This window comes from Sebastes fasciatus, chromosome 16, assembly GCF_043250625.1.
Source record: "Sebastes fasciatus isolate fSebFas1 chromosome 16, fSebFas1.pri, whole genome shotgun sequence".
In the NCBI taxonomy this organism is placed as follows: domain Eukaryota; kingdom Metazoa; phylum Chordata; class Actinopteri; order Perciformes; family Sebastidae; genus Sebastes; species Sebastes fasciatus.
Genome location: NC_133810.1, coordinates 31,798,789 through 31,813,150, shown reverse-complemented (window position 1 = coordinate 31,813,150; position 14,362 = coordinate 31,798,789). Strand labels below are relative to the sequence as shown.

The following is a 14,362-nucleotide window of genomic DNA, read 5'->3' as shown; positions in this document are numbered from 1 at the left end:
GACGTCCGTTTCTGATGATAGCAGCAGCTGATCACATCTGGATCAGCTGTCAGTCGGCTTCAACAGCTGTTTATGTCTGAACTGTACTAATACTAATAAAGACACTCAGTTATTCTCAGTGGCAGAGCAGCAGTGTTTCCTCTCTGTAGTCTGTTACCTGTTTAACAAACACCTGCACATGAATAACAGCTGCAGTCTGTATTTCTACTGTGGACTGAGTCCTGCTTAGAGGACCAGGAACCATCTCTACTGTGGACTGAGTCCTGCTTAGAGGACCAGGAACCATCTCTACTGTGGACTGAGTCCTGCTTAGAGGACCAGGAACCATCTCTACTGGAACAACACCTTTATATTATGTATTCATTATTAGCGTCTGTAGTTATTGATGTTCTGACAGTAGAAGTTATGTATTAGGCTGAATGTTTCAGGGAAAAGTGAAATGATGTAACTCATATCAAACCCGACGCTCAGGAATGATCAGCCTCATGTGACTGAATGGAAATGAGGATAAATGATGTAAAAGGTGTAAAAGAGAGACTCTCCTTCTCTGTCTGATTTTAACTGTATCCTTAATAAAAGTTAACGGGAGAAATATCAGAAGATCAAAAGAAAACTCTTTCTAATAAATGAAGAAAGATATTTTAAGTCTGTTTGTTGTCAGGTTTTATAAACCCCTCTCACTGTCAGACTCCTTCAGAGTCAGACTCCTTCAGTGACGGTGTGTGAAGCAGAGCTCCTGCAGGTCCTCCTGCTGCTGGATCACTTCACCATCAACATGCTCCGTCTGCTGTTCACTCCTACAGTTAACACAGATTATAACTAGATGGTGAATCAGAAGACAACTAAAATATAAATCTGTTAATCTGTGATCTGTCTTCACTCCGGTATGAAACTCCAGTGATGTTGATGTATCAGATCAAACCGATCAGCAGCAGCATCCAATCAATAACTGATATCCAGTAAGGGGGCGTGTCGGTCGGTAAATAACAATCGTGGAGGAAACACTGGAGGATACACTGGTGTGTATCCATCCTTTACCATCAGACAGTCCTTTACCATCAGACAGTCCTTTACCATCAGACAATCCTTTACCATCAGACAATCCTTTACCATCAGACAGCCCTTCCTGAAGTGGAACTGAAGCTGTTATATCGTTCTCTTCAAAGCCACCAGACTCCATTCACTAAAGCAGTAATTTGACTTCCCAGAACACGGGAGTATACGTACAACCCCACTTCAAAAAAGCTGATTTTAGGAGAAGTCAAACCAACACAGTATTTTGAGGACAAATGTGAGAAAATGAATTACACATTTGAAGCTCATTCTTTCAGATTTTGAATAGTTGTAAATCTTTACAGCGACTTCAACGTTCAGGCAGAAATATGAATATTTTCTTGAAGTGTAAATTGTGAAATGGAGGTTCTCAGGTGTTTTGTTACAGAAATACAATCAGTAGTTTGTGGCTCTAAAACCCAGACTAAGATCCATCTGAGGTTGAAACAGTATCTGCACTAATAGTTCAGCATCAGAATATAAATCTGTTAGCAGAACATTTAGTCTTCATCCTCAATGCATCATCATCCATCAGGTCAGCTTACAGTAGAAACATTCTCTTACTCTGAGGGTCCAGGTTCATTACTGAAGTTCACAGGATGACCCATGGACCGGTCACTCTTCACAGACGGACAGCTGGGTACTGGAGACTCTGCTCTCCGTCTGGACTGAACTCTGCAAACACCAACATGATTTTATTCACAACACATGAATCCTTGATAAATTCTCTCTTTTAGGTCATTAAGGTCTCTCTAAACACACAAACTACTGCTGCTGTCAACAATAACGAGCTTTAAAGGTTTGTAGCCGTTTTCTTAGATTAGATTACATCTTCTCTAGCTGACTGACAGCTGTCACAGACACTAAGAGGAAGAGCTTATTTGATGAAGTCTGTTAAATTGGAGTTGGCAAATACATTTGTGTAGAAATTTGAATATACAAACACAAAATCAACAGAAAACATGGTATTGTCAGAGGAAACTATAAATGAGTCCTATAAATGAGTTAGTAGCAGCTCTCTTACTTTGACTCTGAGGGTCCAGGTTCATTACTGAAGTCTGGAGGATGATCTAAGGACCAGTCACTCTTCATAGTCAGACAGCCAGAGACTAGAGACTCTGCTCTGTCCTCCTCTTCCTCCTCACAGTCAATCATCTTCTGATCTGAAGTCAGCCGGAGAGGTTAAACAGGAAAGGAAGAGTCACAGGCGAGACTGAACGAACAGGAAGTAACACACAACCTCTCTCTCTATCACACACACACACACGCACGCACGCACGCACGCACGCACGCACGCACGCACGCACGCACACGCACACACACACACACACAGTATACAGTATAATGAAGCAGCCAGCGCTCCACCTGGTCACTTCTCTTTACCTCTCTGCTTGTTTTCTTGGCTTACAGCAGCTTTAATGAGGATTATTCAGCCAGTCATGACTTTGTGTTCACAGATGAATCAAACTGTTGAGTTCATTCTAACATTTCTCTCCTCTACAGTCCACAGGGAGGAAACTGACTCAGAGACTTTAACAGTAACATAATAAAATGTTGGATTAACACTCACCCTGCTTCAGTCTTCAGTCTTCAGCCCTCGGTCCTCTTCTCATAATGGAGTCTGGAATAACTAACTGAACTGGTTTCCTCTTTGTTCTCATGAGCCTGGATCACCTGGATCAGTGTGGCTCCTCCTCTCTTCATTCACAGACATGACACAACTAGTTCGGTAGCATTCCCTCAGGGTACCTCATCCCGTTTCACTATCAATAGAGGGCTTAAACAAGGATGCAACATTTCTCCATTCTTATTTATTTTGGCAGCAGAATTGTTGGCAATTCATATGAAAAATTCTGATATTATCAAACTGAGAGTTCTCGATCAATAGATAATTGTAAGTCAACTGGCTGATGATACCACCATCTTCTTGAAAAATTTAGAACAAATTCCTAAAGTCTTCGAGTTAATTGATGTGTTTTCTAAAGCATCAGGTTTAAAACTCAGTCACAATAAATGTGAATTAATGGCCATACATGATTGCAGCCTCACAACGCCTTATATATATATACATAACCAAAGATGATCAAATCAGTGAGACCTTAAACACACAAGATCAAATTTTTGAGTGTAAATCTAAGCTGAATATTTGGCTGCAGAGAGATCTGACGGTTTTTGGAAGGACATACCTAACTCAAAAGGAATCCTTAGAAAGGTGTATTTATCCTGCATATTCCATGGCCATACCTAATAAGTTCATTAAAACCATCAACCAATTAAACTTTAATTTTATCTGGAAAAATCGGGCTCATTACATTAAGAAATGAGAAATGGTTAAAGAATACAAAGATGGTGGTCTGCAGGCTATTGATTTTGAATGTTTAAATGCGGTGCTAAAGTGAAAATGGCTAAAGTCCTTTCTGCTAAACAAAGATTGTATCTGGTATTGTCTCCCCAGAAGTCTGTTCAGAAAAATGTGTGGTATTGAGTTTGTTCTTAAATGTGACTTTCAGATTGAAAAATTGCCAGTCAAATTGTCCTTATTTCACAAACAAGTTTTGTTATGCTGGAAACTCATGTACACATACAATTTCACCCCACACCAAACCCCCATCCTGAACAACAGATATGTGTTATGTAACGGTAAATCTCTCTACTTACAGCATTGGATGGATAAAAATATCTGGTCAATAATGCATCTAATGAATGATCAGGGATACTTGCTGTCCTGGGGAAGCTTCTGCTCAACATATAATATAGTTTGCACACGTGCCCAGCTTAATAAAATGATCAGGGTGATCCCTGTTCCAGTTAGACGACTGGTCCAAAACCCAGATAAACAGTCCAATAGAATTACCTGTGCTTCACCTTATTGGTCAGGATTTTCTGGATGCGAAAAAAACTCAAACAAATTGTTACGTAATCACCTGACCAACATACTGTACCCAATACGATCAAACAGAAACAGCATCATCCAACTATTTTCAGATTCAGACATTAAGAAATGGAGATCTAAATACATCACTTAAGCCGGGGGCACACATACAACGTCAGGAGCTGCGTGGCGTGTTGCGTGGCGTGTTGGCTGCGTGATTCACGCGTCGGGTGTTCACACCAGCTGCGTGTCGGCTGCGTTTCTGCTGCTGCTGGCTATAGAGTTTGCCTTTTAATGGCCATTTCATTTCATAATAAATGTCATTTATATTTATTTTAGACAGAGCAAGGTTCAGAAAGATGTGGTAATTTGTAAATAATAGTTATAATCCACAATTAAAACTCCGTACTATATTCATTCATGGAGCTCTCCAAGTCACTGAATGTTCTACAACACAATCCGGCACATATTTCAGAATAAAAGCCTCGTGTTAACAAATGAAGGAATTCTGTCCACAGAAAAAAAGCTTGAGGCTTTTATTTTGAAATGAAAGCAGGAAGTGTTGATTTAAAATGAAGTCTTTACTTTTTTCAACAGGTAACGCAGCCGCCACGCGCTGCTGACGTCGTGTGTGTATCCACGCCGTAAGCCCCAAGACAAAAGAAGTCCATTTCAAAATAATGTCTAATATTTATCCATCCGATGAATTACTAAGACTGAGATTTAATGTTGATCACAATAACTAACTTTTGTGAGACTGAGATTGAAACTGCTGATCATCTGTTTTTCCACTCTATATATTCTGCGGCATTCTGGGAAGTTTTGCAGGACTCACTGTCAACCAAAATCCAACTACTTGCTCCTCTTACAAGAGAAAATATTGTGTTCGGTATCAACATGAATGACATTAAGAGTGACTTGATATTGAACAATCTGATACTGCTGGCAATTTTTTCATCCATGCATCCAAATGGAGGAAAATGAAACCTCTATTTTCCGTTTTTAAAAGGGACCTTGTGGACAATCATCTCAGCTAGTGGAGCGGATAACATCCATTTTTCAGTCAAATCGTGCAAATAGTGATACAAGCACCAAATTTGGCAGGATGAATGCCGAGGGGTCACTAAGCAAATATAAATGACTGGCCACTTGAAAATCCATGATCCATGATCCACTATTTTGATAGTTTTGAACATTTTTAACTGCAATATGGCGGCCAGGGAATCAAGCATCAAGACCCAGCTGTTTCATTTTCCCACCGAGAAAGTGTGTGTGTAAAGCTGAAATATCTTGACGGTCATTGCGACACAATGAGACAAAGCCATCAGCAACAATAGCAAGTCCCTGGATGCTGTGACCCCATGCTCTCATGAGGAAGCAGACACCAAATGGCCGCCATATTGAAGTAAAACAAATTGTTAAAACTATCAAAATTAGATCCAGCATGCCAGAAAACATATAATTTGACATCAAGTTCACTCAAATCGACCAAGTAGATGAATTTCTATTAGAGAAATCATTATCAGCAGGTCAATTTGGATTGACCATCTTGGATTTTCAAGTGGCCGATCGTGTATATTTGCTCAGTGTCCCCTCTGGAATCATCATGCCACATTTGGTGCTTGTATCACTATTTGCATGATTTTTCCACTCTCCGCTCCACTAAGTGCTTTAAGACTAATGAAAGGACAACATGCAAAGTGTCTCCTCAGAGCTTATGAAGAACTGAACATATATGATGATGACCCCTAGAGCTGGTGTGGAAGAGTGCAGTCTTATTATTTACTTATTTATACATTTCTTTTTTTGTTCCTTTAATTATTTGTGTGTGTGTGTGTGTGTGTGTGTGTGTGCGTGCGTGCGTGTGTGTGTGTGTGCTTGTGTGTGTGTGTGTGTGTGTTGCTCACAATAATCATCTTTTTAATACGGTGTGTTTATGAGAATATCTTTTGTCTTGAACAGGTTGAATTAAAATGAGTTTTGGTCCGATGTTATCTCATTTTTATGTTTAAATCATGTCGATAAATCAGTTTAGTTAAATACTAATGTGCTTTTATAGTTGTTGTTTTTTCAGAATTATATGACTAAGATTTTTCTGAACATCTGGAAGAAAAAATATAATTTCTGTTGCACAATAAAATCATCTCTGAGTTGCAAGTCTTTTTCATGATCTAAACACAGTAGCCAGAAATGACACATCTTCCTTGTTCAATTAGTACAAGAACCTACATTTTGAAATGTATTATATAATTTTCTTATTAGTTATATTTGTATGTTTCTTCCACTATTTCATGTTTCAGCTTTTTTTATTGTTACAAAAAGAGAAAAGACATAAGTAATATCCAGCAACCTGGATTTTGAAATATAATCCCAAATTCTCTACTAGTCAAATGTTAAAGTTACTAGTTTATTGAATTTCACACGTCAGTATTTCAGAGTTAGTAGAAGCTTATCGTTAATGAGTAACTTTAACAATGATGTATTTATATTTCCGTGTCACACTATCAAGTTTCAGATTGACTAAAGAAACAGTCTCAACAGATAACGCCTAGCCTGACTGAGAAGATGATCATGCAGGATAAAGTTTAAATGTTTATATCTCATTCAAAAAGGAACTATGTTAGGGAAAACTGTCTGATAACAACATCCTCGAGTGTTTCCACCTGCAGCTCCTCTTCCTCCACATCTGAGCTGCTGACAAGAAAACACAGTTTAAACACCTCAAATTAAATCAGTAAAACGTTTAAAAAAGAATTGTGCAAATCCTGAACAAACTGTCCACTAGTGTGAAATATTAATATTACAACCTGTAGTGATCACAGTCTCTACATATATGTAGTCCTGTCACAGAGGAAAGTGAACCGACACACTTTAGATTTAACATTTGTTCAACGTGATTTTCTTGATAAATCAGTTTCTACTGTCTGTATTCACATCAGTGTGACTGATATGAGGTCAACTATTCACACCGTGAAGCAAAGAAACCCACTGCATTAAAAACACAACGAGCACAGATGAAGAACAAGAACTCCCAACACCTGCAGCTTCATCACATTCCTGCTGTTTCTAACAGAAACACACCTGCCAGGTGTTATTTACCTGCACTGTACGTAGACACGGTTTCAGCCATAACTACCTGTACTGTAGGTGTCACAACTAACATTTATCAGACAATTAGACTCAACAACATGAACACAGTGATGCTGATCAGAGAGTATCAATCTGAATTATGATTATCAGCTGAAGAAACACCTCATTGATATTCATTATTAACATTATACAGGACAACCTGACATTTATTGATCAGAGTCAAACTGTTACAACTAAATATACCATTAAAGTTGAACCCAGACTGAGCTGTCTCACCTTAAACAAGCTGATTACTTTAAACACGGAATATCTTTGATTTATGAAGTAAAGCATTAATGTAATATATGAATGGCAGCTAAAATCATACTTTTGTTTTGTTAAAAACTACCTCAGGTTACTTCCAAAGCCAGTTTGTGATTATTAATAAAAACGTATTGTGTTGACAACTGTGCAGTGTTGGAGGAAGTATTCAGATCCTAAATAAATGTGCTAATACCACACTGTAAAAATACTCTGTTACAGGTAAAAGTCTTGCTTTGAAAATGTTACTTAAGTAAAAGTATGTAAGTATAATCAGGAAAATGTACTTTGAGTATTAAAAGAAAGAAAACGTCCCCTGTGACTGTTAAACTATGACATATTATATCATTAGATAGATTTATATATAATAAAATAATTAAAAAGGAAAAGCAGCAAATCGTCACGTTTGTGAAGCTGGAACCATGAAATGATTTTGCTTAAAAAATGACAATCAAAAATAGTTGCCAATTAATTTCAGTCAATCGATTAATAAGTTAATCGACTAATAGTTTCAGCTGTACATTTTCACATGTTTGTAAAGTAACTAGTAACTAAAGCTGTCAGATAAATGTAGAGCGTAAATGCAGATAAATGGAGTAAGAAGGACAACTTGTCCCTCTGAAATGTCCTGCAGTAGAAGTATAAAGTGGCATGAAAGTAAATGTACTTTCTAACACTGTAACTGTGTAACATTAGGCCATCAAATCAGCAGAAAAACAGGAGATTGATTTATAGAAAATAATCTATTTAAATCACAATATTAGTGAGAAAAATCACAGCTTGATATATTTGTTTAAAATGTTCAGCCCAACTAGCTGTGAAGTAATATTTAAATGTAAAGTGGTTGGTTAACTAGCTACAGCCTCAGTAACATGAGATCTATGTAACATCACCCAGAGAAGGATCTTATCGCCCCCTAGTGGCCACGGTCGGTAACTACACCTGCATCAATATCAAGTTAGAGGAATTACATACAGGGGCGTGTCCAGACATTTTTGATAGGGGTGGCACCAGTGGGGCACTGACTTATGCAGGGGTGGCATGAAGTGTGAGCAGGAGCGCCTGCGCACAGACATATACACTCACATATGCACACACACACACACACACACACACACACACACACACACACACACACACAAGAAAATACACACACACACCTAGGTGTCGGCATAGCATTAATTTACCATTTTTGTCTCCACAACCCATATCTACTTCACTTACTAACACTGCAAGCAAGAACAGACCTACTAGACACAACATTCAGGAAAAGGCAACATACAAATGTGATTGAAAACTACCATACTTTATTCTAACCTCAAAACAACCTTCCAAGGTATGATATACAGTACATACAAAAAAGACAATGCACTTTCTGTATAAAGTGCCAACAAAATTACAATAAATAAGCCTGTTTGGGGCAAAACATTTACTTGACAAAACTTGTCACATGTGCCACAGTGTAGTAAGTTACTGTAGTATTCTCAACAACAGAGAAACCTGAACTCCCAGGTATAAACAAAAGTCACATCCCTCCTCACATACCAGCAAATCTTGTTTTAACATTGTAAAGTGAACTGTTAAATAACGCCAAAATAATTTGTAAATTCCCAAAGTAGGTTACATCCAAAAGAAAATCCTTATTCTAAAACAGTCACTTTATAAAGTGCCAACAAAATTAAAATAAATAAGTCTTTGGGCAAAATATTTACTTGACAAAACTGTGCAAAACTTTACATGTGCAACAATGTAAATGGTTGGAGGTACAGACCATGTAGAATATTTCATCAACAGAGATAGCTGACCTTACCAGAGCTTATGTGTGCATAAAAAAAGCTTACATCACTTGTAACAAATCTTGTTTCAACACTGATTTGTTACAGTAATAATGCTACAAAATAACCTGTGACTCCAAAAGCCAACATAAGAAAACAATGCACATTAAAAAACACAGTCACTCTCCGCCTATAAAGTGCAAACATATTTAAAATACATACACCTCTTTGAACAAATTATTTAACCAAACAAATTATAAACTTTACATGTGTTACAGTGTTGGTTACTCTAGTATTACCTAGTATTACCATTCAAGAGACCCAATCTGTTTTGACAGCCTTGTGCCAATTACAATAAAAAGAAATAAAACAAGACAGGGTAATGTTTAGTTTATTACCGTTACAGCGTTTAACTACAGGCTCAGTAAGTGTAGTACAATGTAGGCTACTCACATCTTTCACGACGACGCTCCAGAGACGTGTTGCTTCCATAGACTGACTGTAGAAAAACACTTTGTTTCACCTGGAGGTTCACCTGCTCAAACTTCTTCTTCTTCGCGCCTTTTTGTTTTTGCAGGCTACATACTACTTTAGCGCATCTCTGCCTCTCAGGTTTGAGAAGGAACTGCAACTCTAAACAAGAGTGCAGTTTACATTCAGTGCCGTGGCCCGCCTCTGACTGGGCATATAGACAATCATATTGTAAGATATTAGGGTGGCCAATCAGATTTCAGGGGTGGCCTGTGCCACCCAAGGCCACTCCCTGAACACGCCAGTGGTTACATACAAGACACACTTCCGGTTACATCTTTCAAAATAAAAGAGCAAGAGATGTAGTTATGCATTTTGTCCACAGGAGGGCAGTGTGATTATGATTTTAATCATAATGATTGTGTCTAACTACAGCTGTTTAGGGTTAGGGTTAACAGTAGATCTCATTATTTCTTATCTTTATTTTATTGTTTATATTTCACAGTTTATATTTTATTATTTATATTTTGCTTTATCTGATTTTAATTAATTAATTATTGTTATTATTATTATTATTATTTTATTATTTTATATGATTTATTTTTTATATTTTGTTTTATTTGCACTGTTTCACACTTTGTGTTGTGTGGAGCCCCTAAAGTCTAGAGCTTTACCACTTTTAAATTTAATTAATTTATTATATTTTATTGTTTTTTATTATTATTATTATTATTATTATTATTATTAATAATAATAGTAGTAGTAGTAGTATAATTACTACTTGTTATTTTTTATTATTATTGTTTATAATTATTCCCACAAGCTATAACGATCATTGTATCGGGATAAATAAAGTAGTTTCCTATCTTATCTTATTTCTTAACTGAGGGTATTTGCTAGAATTGTTTAAATGATTTTATCTTATTTTATATATCTTTTTGTTTCTGGATTATTATTGACTTTTATTCTTTGTTTTTACAGTAGAGCCGTCTGTAACTCTGGTTGAAAGGTCTATAAAGAACATCACTCTGACATCTGCATAATGAGGGCCAGAACTTTTCATACTTTAGGTTGATTTTGATGCTAATACTTCTGTACTTTTACTGGAAAGCAGGACTTGTAGTATTTCTGCACTGTAGTATTAGTACTCTGACTGTGTATTAGAGTATGAAGTGAACAGCAGATGATCAGACTGTGACTTTAAGACTTTCACCTCAGTATCTGAGGGTCAATATTTGACTGAAATAAAACTGATAAAAGACGTGATTGTTGTTTTATGTCAGTCTGAATGCTTCGCTGACAGCATTATGAATCGATTTAGTCTGACTTCACAGTCATTTAACTTAAACTTTCTTCTTCTACTGCAGCCACCTTCTAACAAAACATCTGATTATGTTCTTGTTGTAATATAAGTAATATTTAAATTATGTAAATCTCATCTAAATTCCTGGTCTCAAAGAGACATCTCTATCATAGGCCGAATTCTTCTTACAAAAATGGAGTGCATTTCCCGATTCATCTACCCAGCTTACTCCTTATCACTTCCCAAAAATGCAATAAAAGCCATAAACCAAGCTAATTTCAGTTATATCTGGAAAAGGAAAACACACTATATTAAGAAAGGCACTATGGTTAAAGAATATGAGGAAGGTGGACTTAAGGCTATTGATATTGAATACATTAATGAAACTATTAAGATCATTTCTAAAACATGAAAAAAGTTTTTGGTTTCATATGCCCAGTGAAATTTTTACTATACTAGGAGGCATCGGCTTCCTTCTTAGATGCAACTATGACTTCACAAAACTCCCCGTCAAATGATCCTTGTTTCATCAACAGGTTTTACTTTATTGGAAAATGATATACAAGCATAATTATAGTCCCCATAAAACCCCAATACGGAATTGCCGGAATGTATTACTTAAAAATAAATCCATATTTTTACAAAATTGGTTAGAAAAAGGAAAATGATCTGTGATGCATTTATTGGACAATACAGGAAACATTCTACCATTTGAGGGCTTTTGTTCTAAACTCAGCCTCGTTGACAGAGGTCAGTAGAACAATGTTGTCAAAGCAATCCCTCAAGCTGTAATTGTGATGGCATATCATTTATCTCAAGATAATGTAAACCCCAATCTCCCTTCACTTTTGGTGAATGGTCACAACCTCATTAACTTAAAACTACCTAACGTCACCTTTACTAAAGACTTATATCCGTTCTCTTCAAACAGAAATTCAATTCTAAAACTTTTCTCTAAAAAAGATGCTGAGAGTCGAAGATTGAAATTCTTTAAATGTCCTATTGCACCAAAAGTGAAGGAGGTTCACTTTAAGGTTCTCAGTGAAATATATATAATATCCCCCTCTGCTGAGTTCTTAAGAAACCGTTTTGGTTTTGATCACAATAACTGCTGGTTCTGTGATGAACACATTGAAACTACAGAACATTTATTTCATGAATGTATTTTTGCTAAAGCTCTCTGGGATGATTTGCATTTTTGGTTGTCCACTAAATTTGTATTTTTTTTCTAATCTAACAAAGGAAAATGTTATATTTGGTACAATTGTGAAAGATCCCGTACATGAATGACCTGGCAATCAATAATCCATAATCATTCTTTTTATACATAAAAATAGATTCCTGAAATCAAGACCACATTTCTATGTTTTCCATCAGGAGCTGTGTCTTTACTTTTCATCTCTGAAACATATGAAGAAAAAGATACTATGAAGCTTTAAATGTTAGTTGAGGACCTTAACCTTACAGAGAACCCCTAAAGCACTATAATCACTATTATCACTATTATCACTATTATCACTATTAGCACTATTAGCACTATTATTACTATAATCACTATTATCACTATTCCCTTATTTTCACTCTTATTCTCTGTATGCTTAGAACTAATCTGCAGAGGCACTTTGGGTTCAGAATATATGAATGAATAAAGACAAAGTGAAACCCAGGTCCAGGTGGAGGAGGTGGTGGAGTGTGGAGCAGAAGGAGTGGAGGAGTCTCAGTGTGTCTGCAGAGACTGTGCAGAAGGACAGATACACTGATGATACTCTGTCAGGTCCAGAGGAACACACAGGGATGATGGTGGTTAGAGATCAATACCAACATCTGATGAGAGAAGAAGAAGACAACAGAAGTCATCAATCAGTGTTTACAGAGACTCCCTTCATCAGCTGTCAGTCAGCATCCAGTATAAAGAGCAGAGGGACTTCAGTCTGTGCAGCGTAGCCAGCTTCCTTTCAGCTCTCATGTTAACGTATTGGAGTGAACACACTGAGCTCAGAGCTCACAGACCAGAGGCCTGTACTACGAAGCCAGTCCAACACACCCAGGGTATCTTCTCCTTATCTGGTTTAACTAACCCCTCAACCAAGATCCCGCTAAGCGGTCCTACGACAGTTCTGATCAACTCGGTAAGTCAACCCAGGGTTTCTCAGTCTGGCTGTGAGCGCGTTCACATAGAAGGGGCGGGGTTTGTAGCACATGACCAATCAGAGACATGGACCAGTCTACGGTCTGCAGAGCGGCACACTTTACAAACGCATACTAGACAAGTTAAACACATAATCCAGACTAGAATTAACACAGTTTAAACTGCCAAATGCAGGAAGGACGCATACGAGATGAGGACTAAATCCACAGTCTTGTTGTGTGTAAAATGACCTGTAATGTTGATCTTAAACTAATCGGAGGCTTCAGCAGTCTGAGTTAGATGTATTAGGGCTGGGTGACTTGGACTAAATCAAATATCACAATATTGTTTTGTGTAAATGACCAATAATAGAACAGCTAGAACAGTCTGGTAAGTTCAGAAAATGACATCACTTTACTGTAATTTAGCCTTTAAAACCAGGAAGAGACAACACTTATGCCATATCACGATATTACTAGGGCTGTCAGTCCATTAAAATATTTAATCACGATTAATTACAAATGAATCACACATTTTTTATCTGTTCTAAATGAACCTTAAAGGGAGATTAGTCCAGTATTTAATCCTCTTATCAACATGGGAGTGGACTAATCTGCTGCTTTATGTAAATGTATGTATATATTTATTATTGTAAATCAATGAACAACACAGATCAATGACAGATATTGATCCAGAAACCCTCACAGGTACTGCATTTAGCATAAAACAATATGCTCCAATCATAACATGGCAAACTGCAGCCCAACAGGCAACAACAGCTGTCAGTGTGTCAGTGTGCTGACTTGACTATGACTTGCCCCAAACTGCATGTGATGATCATAAAGTGAGCATGTCTGTAAAGGGGAGACTCGTGGGTACCCATAGAACCCATTTACATTCACTGATCTGGAGGTCAGAGGTCAAGGGACCCCTTTGAACATGGACATGACAGTTAGGAGTGTTATTTAACCTCCTTCATGACCAGCTAGTCTGACATGGTTGGTACCGATGGATTCATCAGGTTCTCTAATTTACTATGATACCAGTACTAGTAGTAGTAGTAGTAGTAGCAGTAGTAGTAGTAGTAGCAGTAGCAGTAGCAGTAGCCAGTAGCAGTAGCAGTAGCAGTAGCAGTAGCAGCAGTAGCAGTAGCAGTAGCAGTAGCAGTAGCAGAACTTGCGTTAACGGGTTATTATCGCGTTAACTTTGACAGCCCGACTAAATATGGAGTCTTTTTGGACAAGGAGATCAAACAGAGCGTTTCAGACAGAGGGTGTAAAGAGGTGCTGCAGCACAGCCGGGAGAAGAAAAGTAAAGTGATTTTTGAACATTAAAGCATGTTAACATGTTCTAGTAGAAACCTAAAATAC

The 14,362-nt window shown here is 37.3% G+C and overlaps 1 protein-coding gene and 1 long non-coding RNA gene across 2 annotated transcripts in view; one reads left to right on the top strand and one right to left on the bottom strand.

Moving 5' to 3' along the window:
* LOC141752673 (protein NLRC3-like) overlaps positions 1-14,362 on the bottom strand; it is a 782,294-nt gene that overhangs the window by 606,735 nt on the left and 161,197 nt on the right. The gene's annotated exons all lie outside the window — the stretch shown is intronic.
* LOC141752706 (uncharacterized) overlaps positions 1-14,362 on the top strand; it is a 47,624-nt gene that overhangs the window by 284 nt on the left and 32,978 nt on the right. The window lies entirely within an intron of this gene.